Source organism: Suricata suricatta, chromosome 7 (genome assembly GCF_006229205.1).
Source record: "Suricata suricatta isolate VVHF042 chromosome 7, meerkat_22Aug2017_6uvM2_HiC, whole genome shotgun sequence".
Classification (NCBI taxonomy): Eukaryota; Metazoa; Chordata; class Mammalia; order Carnivora; family Herpestidae; genus Suricata; species Suricata suricatta.
The window spans coordinates 139302284-139310424 of NC_043706.1; the positions used below are offsets into that span (position 1 = coordinate 139302284).

The following is an 8141-nucleotide window of genomic DNA, read 5'->3' on the forward strand; positions in this document are numbered from 1 at the left end:
CCATTTTTATAGATAATAAACTGGGGTGCCTGGGTGGCTTATTGGGATAAGTGCTCAAATTCAGCTCAGGTCATGATCTCATGATTCGTGGGTTTGAGCCCCACATCAGGCTCTGTGCTCACAGCTCAGAGCCTGGAGCCTGCTTCGGATTCTGTGTCTCCCTCTCTATCTCTGACTCTCTCCCCACTCATACTGTGTGTCTCTCTCTCTCAAAAATAAATAAACATTAAAAAAATTAAAAATATATATAGATGGATAAACTAAGGCTTAGAGATTCTAACAGGCATGTTCCAGGATATATGTTTGCTATGTGGTAAAGTTGCTTTCTCATATAGTGGTCATACTTAAAAATAATAAAGTTCAAATTAATATGCATTTCCTATGGTATTGTTTTACTCTAAATATATAATGATTTCCTTGCTAACTGCTTCAAAACGCTGTGGCCACAATCTGGAAATGAAGAATTTGTGTCTTTGGATAACTCATTTGCCTTCCTTCCTTCTCCATCTTCCCACTCATTTCTGTACCCCACCCCCTCCTTCTCCTCCTCCTCCACCTATTCTTCCTTCATAGATGCACCATCCGAAGCCTCATATTTAATGAGCAGGATGTTTACCATTTACTTCTACTATCTTGGTAGGCAAGAAATCTGTGATTAAATCTAATACTTATAAAAGCAAATATGAAGAGAAAGAACACGTGCATGCGTGCATGCGCGCACGCACACACACACACACACACACACACACACACACAAAAGGCAAATACAAAGTTAAGATTCTGCTGTGACATATATTTATTTTGGAATTTACATATATATTATACAAGTATTATATATACATGTATTACACACACACACATATACTGAGGCCCTCCTTTTTGCTTATATTGTTTGTCTGGAAGCTATTTAAGAATTATAGTTTTGGGCACCTGGGTAGCTCAGCTGGTTAAGTGTCCGACTTCAGCTCAGGGCACGATCTCCCAGTTCATGAGTTCAAGCCCTGTGTTGGGCTCTGTGCTAAGAGCTCAGAGCCTGAAGCCTGCTTCAGATCCTGTGTCTCCATCTCTCTCTCTGCCCCTCCTCCACTCAGGCTCTGTCTCTGTCTATCAATAATAAATAAATGTTAACACAAAGAATTTATTTCCTTTTAAAGTCTTTATTGTTACCATTGTCTTACTTGTTATCTCAGAAACCACAGGAGAGACTGTACCTTGTATTCGTTTTCTACTGCTGTGTAACAAATTGCCACAGATTCAGTGGCTTAAAACAACATGTGTCTATGATGTCACAATTTTTGCTGGCCAGGGCCTCAGGCCTGGCTCCCCTGGGTGCTCAGGGCCCCACAGGGCTGCCACAACGTGGCAGGGCTGCATTCTCATGTGGAGGCTTGACTGGGGAAGCATCAGTTGGCCATGCTCTCTTGGGGTTTTAAGAGTTAACTTCCATGAGGCTGTAATTGTAAGGCTGTCAGCTTTTCACTGCCTGCTGACTGGCCTCCTATGGTTCTTCCACGGGAGCTCCGTCAACCTGGCCGCTCACCCCATCAGGCCAGCAGGACCGTATTTGGTCTCGTCTCTGTCTCTGAAGACGTAGTCTTCCGCTATGTGGTTAAGGGGAAGCTCCTACAACATGGTCAAAGGAGCGGCAGACATATCATCACCTTTGTCATTGCTCCTGGTTGGAAGGAAATCACCAGAGGCACTCACATTCAAGAGGAAGGGATTTCACAAAAGCATGGATACCATGAGCTAGCCGGTCACTGGTGGTCGTCTTCTGTCCCTGACACATTTATTTGTAGATAAGGAAGACCCTTCATAAAATTAACGTTTGAGAAATGATAATTCAATGAGTGACTCTGATAGCCAAGTTCTCAAGCTATTTCTTTTTTTTTCTTTTTAACACAAACACACTTTTCAATTGAAATATGTGAATATTTGAACACTTCCCTGGAGTCATTCTTTTAAACTTTAAGTAGAGAATGTAATATTACAGCCAAGAAGATAGCACAAAATAATTACTGAATGTGACCAGAGAGTGAGTTTCTATTTATTCTGCCAAGTTCCATTTGAAGAGATTAGTACACAGAGAACAAATAAATATAATTGTGCTTGACTTAATGTATCTACTCATTAAAGTTTTTCTTTATTTATTTTCGAAAAAGAGAGAGAGAGAGAGAGAGAGAGAGAGAATGCACAAGTCAGGGAGGGGAGTTACAGAATCTGAAGCAGGCTCCAGGTTCTGAGCTGTCAGCACAGAGCCCCATGTGGGGCTCAGACCATGAACGGCAAGATCATGACCTGAACTGAGGTTGGGTCGTAACCGACTGAGCCACCTAGGCGCCCCTTAGAGCATGCGCATCTGAACACGTAACTGGAAGTCCCATTTGCAAACTGCTTCTGTCAACAAAACAGGCCACTAAAGACAACATGAAGGGACTCACTGTTCACGTATTAGTCCAGTTGTTTCTACAAATGTTTTTAAAGCAAAAAGAGAATGATTAGGGGATGAATTAGAACTTAAAGAAAATAAAAGACCTCAAGAAGGTGCTTTGTTCAGTCCTTAGAAATATTTTTATTCCTGATTTGGATACTGTACGAATAATAACTAACTCGTTTTTGAGAGGATTTTATCTGGGGCAGAAGGAAGCAGAAGAGGGGGAAAAAGTGATTTAGTGAATTCCAGTCCATGAGCAGGGGAATAATGGTCATTATAAAAGTAATGGCAAAGCCATCTTCTTGCATTAGTACAAAACTGCGTTCTTTACAAAACTTTCCTACATCAAACCAACCTTCTTAGTGAAATCCTGCTAATTCTATGCCCTATGGAGCTCTGAGACCCAAGCTGATTATTTGTTCATGCGCTGGGGGGTAATCACAGGACTGTTCCTAAGAAAATCCTGTCCCTTCATAGAAGTACTCACTTTGCTTTCATGCTTTCATATTTAGCTACATGGGCATATCTTAAGGAGTATTGCATTTTCGTGAAAGGGCGTCCATTTTTACACCAATTTGTTTACCATAACAACATCGATCCACCCCTATTTTATAAAATGGAATATCTTAAGTCCTTGCTCTTGTTAGAACACATAGCCAAAATGAAAAAAATTTTTTTTAACATTTATTTATTTTTGAGGAACAGGTCATGTGTAGGGGAGGGGCAGAGAGAGAGGAACACACAGAATCGGGAGCAGGCTCCAGGCTGTGAACTGCCAGCACAGAGCCTGATGCAGGACTCAAACCCGTGAACTGTGAGATCATGACCTGAGCCGAAGTTGGTCGCTTAATCGACTGAGCCATCCAGGTGCCCCAACATAGCCAACATTTTAATAAAAGCTTGGTCCAAGGCTGGGTAGGGCTTGGTGGGTCAGCTTCAATCTCCTCCATGGATAGTCAGCGTCAACAGCCCAACTATGGAATGAATGGTTCACTTTCAACATGGCTTATTGGCATGGCTGCCAAGTTGGATCTGACTGTGAGCCCAGTGTGTTCTTCTCGACCACAGCCTTTCTAGGGGCTGATTATACCTCCTTATTGTAAGAGAGAGGGAAGAGAAGCTTCTGGTTCTTTTAGACCTAGACTGAACGAGGCACACTGTCATTTCCACCATATTTTTTTTGGTCAAGCAGTCACAGAGCCTCAGATTCACTGGAGGAGGCTGGTACTGGAAAGAGAGAGCTAGCATGGCACGCTTTGTCAAATTTAGGTTTGGCAATTCGCTGAATGGCAGTCTGTGCCTGCGCTCCTCGTCAGCACGCTTACAACGCTGTCTGACACTGGCTAAGCTGGCCTTTTCCATTCTACCTCCAGCTTTTTGCTCTACTTTCTGACAGGATAGCCCAGATAGATTTCCCTTTATTTTTATTCAAAATGTCTGGCTGATACATTCTCTACTAAAAGTCTTTAAGTATTTTAAATATGATGAAACAGTAATGTGCTGCATCAGATATGGTTATGGAGACAAAAATAACAAAATAGCACCAATTCCAAGTGCTCTCTGATAGCCCATTAGGACCTCTCTTTTTTTAACTTTTGAGAGAGAGTGAGAGAGAAAGAGAGAGAGGCAGCATGAGCAGGGAAGGGCCAGAGACAGAGACACACACAGAATCAGAAGCAGGCTGCAGGCTCTGAGCTAGCTGTCAACACAGAGCCTGATGCAGGGCTCGAACCCACGAACCACAAGATCATGACCTGAGCCGAAGCAGGACGCTTACCCAACTGAGCCACCCAGGCACCCCATGATCTCTCTTGTTTTCTATCTGGGCACAGGCATAAGCAGACAGTACCTGCACCCACATGTACACTTATCCATGGCTTGCAATTATGTAATGCAATCTCTCTGGATTTTTCAGAATTTGAAATTATCACCACACACCCTCATCTATTTCTTAAATCACATTCATTTCATGCTAATTTTAAGTCATTTTTGTCATAAATTCACATGCTAAATTACGCACCTAGTATGTGACAGGTATTTTTCTAGACTGGAGATAAAACATTGAACAAGACTTTTCCAGCCAGGAGGACAAAAGTGATTAAACAAGTAATTAACACGCAGGTACTTTGAGGGTACATAGAAGGTACCCTTGATCTAGACATTATGAAGGGCTATTATTTAAGCTGAGACCCGAGATACAATTAGGAATCAGGATGAGGAAAGATCCACGAAAGAAAGAAGGATTCCGTGCGGGGAAAAAAGGTCCAGACACCACCAGCCCCTAGATTGGTTCCGTGGATATATATTTTCAAGAAGATGATATTGATAAGTAATTCACAAATAGTTAATTACTTCTATGCAATATTCTAAGTAGCTACTACTACTCTGCGATCATATGGTCCAATGAAAATAAATGATAAAGGTTCACAGTATGGAAGTTACTGATTCAAAGGGATGGGATGGGATGCTACAATGATGGACAACGTCTTAGTACTCTTTTAATCAGACTGACTTGATTTCAAATCCTGTTGCCGTCATGAGTCACATAACAATGGGGAAGTTACTCATTCAGAACATTAGTGTCTTGTGTGTGTTGTGGGAATAACAATTGTTCACACTACATCATAGGGTTTTGGTTAGGTAAGAGTGAACACTCAATTACTACATACTATGTACGTAGTTAATATTCAATAAGTATCAAACATTGCTGCTAAATATCCAGAGTGTGAGAAAAAAATGATCTTGAAAGAGCAGCCAGTAGACAAAGATTCAGAAGATCTAAGTTCCAAGCATAATTTCACAAGAGTTGAAGCTAATCATTTTAACATTATTATGCCTCATTTTCTTATCTGTAACTTGTGGATAATCAAGTGTCAGGGCCAAATAAAATATGATTGAACGAACTGATGTGGAAACCCCTTATCAACGATAACAGGCCATGCAAGTATTAGTCAATAAAGGGACAATAGAGCTCTGTGTATTCTTAAGACTGTCTAACTGTAGAAGGCGGTGGACTCCTGTGTCAATCTCGGTTTATACAACCCCAAACATAATGCCACTTCCAAGCAGAAGAGATGCTTGACACAAAACGCTGTGGCTGCTGCTCGCGTCAGCGATTAGCCAGAGCAAGTGTCTACACTGCCGCCACGTTAGCTCACAGCTGTGAAAACAGAGTGTCTCAGCTGTCCTTGGCACATGCTCCCAAGAACTGGGGTATCTCTATAGCTCATAGAACATAATTTGGCATGAGGTGGCCAAAAACAAATTTCCTTCTGCTACTAGAATGTATCTCGTGTCTTAAAGAGCAAGCATTTCATAATCAAATACTCAATAACATACTTTTCCACTCTCAGAAGTTATTACAAGAAAAAACACCACAGGTCTTTAAAGAAATGGCGTTGTTATAAGTGAAACAGCTCTCAGTCCCCTCACTCTGGTTCTGCAGAGTTGTGACACTGTCAATCCCTGCCACTACGTCCGGAGGGGCCCGTCACGCTGGGCGCCATCGTGCGAAATGCATTCGGCGTCAACCAGTGTGCCTAATTACGCCACGTTTCCCAGTTACCAGACTCTTCCTAACCCACAAGATGCCTTCAATTATATTACTAAGTGTTGACAGTTCTGCTGGAGGCACACCGCAGTCATAGCAGGATTCAAACAGCAGTGATTTTTTCGTCCTTTTTCATAGAATTAAAACAATGGAGACAAATAAAGACTTAGAGATACAGTGATTTGCTTTTATGCTCTCTTAACAGATTTAATTTAGGAGAACCATATGATTATCTTCATCTGTTCAAGCTCTCTTTACTAAGAATAGTCTTGCCATTGCACGGAGGGAAATTTGCAGTGGCCAGCCTCAGACAGCATAATATGCGTCTGTCTGTGGAGATGGCCGAGCTCATTTCCATTCGAGGCATGTAAATCTATTCGAATAACGTTTATTATCACGTAAAGCTTCATGGTTCCCTCCGATGGCTTTCTTCATAATTATGACTGGAACTGGACCATGCTTATTGAATGAGATAAGAAGTTTATTAGATTGCAAGTGAATGCCCAGAGACCGTTGTCATTATATAAACATTAGTTAGTTCTCAAAATAAAACTCTAGGAATAACGCCTCATATTTTAGTGTGTACTGTACTATTGTAATCCCCAAGTGGGGCTGAAGTCAACCAGCCACCACTTCTCAAGAAAGGGAAATGAGGAAATACACAGGGCGTGGTTAAAACTATAAAGGGATCACAGCTTCATTGGTTTCTTCTGTTGCAGATGTAATTAACTGTCCAAGAAGAGGTGTCAATAGGGGTGATGTCTTGGCCAGTCCACAAGGTCACATACTACTCTGTGGTATAGGTGCTCTGTGCTTACAGGACTTAAAGGCAGTGAGGAAAATCACTTCTCGAGGGTCCTAAAAGGCGGTGAACTTGGAAAAGGTTCCGTCAGTCAGGCATTAGACACAGATGTAATGGGCGGGCCCTAGTTGTACCCTAACCCAATGGGGCCACTACGTATTTACGAAGCGGGTATTTCACCTGGAGCATCAGCATGTTGATCTTTCCCACACTCACCTTTCAGAGCTACAGAGAGCAAGGCTTTCTTAACAAGAAGTAACCACGAATCCCCCAAACCAAAATGATTCTTGGCCAAAAGAAATATCAGATGTGTCCTTGGATGCACTGGCAAAGCCATTTCTTCTTAAGCAGGGACCAGTTTAATATTCACTGACCCTTTGTTCTGGTCTATACATTTTCCTCCAAGCCTTCTCACTTCGAGATACTTCTACCATTCCCTTTCCTCCCTTATCTCTTTCTTCTGGGACTCTGTGATCATCAGGGTCCATTCACAGAGGAAAAAATCATTCCAGCCTATTTATTTGTAGGCTAATGAGAAATGAGAGGAAAAGTCTTAATTCAAAATTAAATTAAATTTGCAGTTATCTAAACGTTTTCAAGACTAATTCAAACTGACTGCAGTTCACACCAAAAGTAATTGCAGTTTTCCTACACCAATGTGTAAGAATCACCACCCCCCATTATTTCATCACTTTCCTCCTCTTTAGCTCAACATTTTGACATAATAAAACATGTCTAACTGTCTTTGTGTGTATTCCTTTCATCAAGCGAAATATGAAAGACTATTGTTGAAGAACAACTTTGATCTTGGTTATAAATCATTTTATTATTTTATTTTTATTTAAAATGTTTTAAATGTTTCTAAATGCTTTATTTATTTTTAAGAGACAGAGTGCAAGCTGGGGAGGGACAGAAGATCCAAAGCGGGCTCTTTGCTGAGAGCAGCAAGCCTGATGCGGGGCTTAAACTCATGAACTGCGAGATTATAACCTGAGCTGAAGTAGGACACTCAACCGACTGAGCTACCCAGGTACTCTTTTAATTATTTTTAATGTTTATTTATCATTGAGAGAGAGAGACACACACAAAGCATGCGTGGGGGAGGAGCAGAGAGAGAGGGAGGCATAGAATCAGAAGCAGGCTTCACTCTGAGCTAGCAGCACAGAGCCTGATGCCAGCTTTGAACTCATGAACTGTGAGATCATGGACCTGAGCCAAAGTCAAGAGTCAAAGGCTTACCCAACTGAGCCACCCAGGCACCCCAATCATTCTAATTCTCTAATTTTATTCTTTTGAAATAGTACTTTTATGTAAATATTTTTTAAAGTTTATTTATTTTTGAGAGAGAGAGAGAG

General features: G+C 41.4%; 1 protein-coding gene and 1 long non-coding RNA gene across 2 annotated transcripts in view; both read right to left on the minus strand.

The window, feature by feature from the left end:
- The window catches only part of PRKN (parkin RBR E3 ubiquitin protein ligase), a gene marked incomplete at its 5' end in the record, with an annotated part of 1091762 nt that overhangs the window by 685508 nt on the left and 398113 nt on the right, over positions 1-8141 (minus strand). The gene's annotated exons all lie outside the window — the stretch shown is intronic.
- On the minus strand, positions 6166-7280 carry LOC115296060. The gene is made up of 2 exons (XR_003910710.1): positions 7003-7280; positions 6166-6443 (listed from the first exon to the last, which is right to left on the minus strand). It is a non-coding gene; the product is annotated as an uncharacterized LOC115296060 (long non-coding RNA).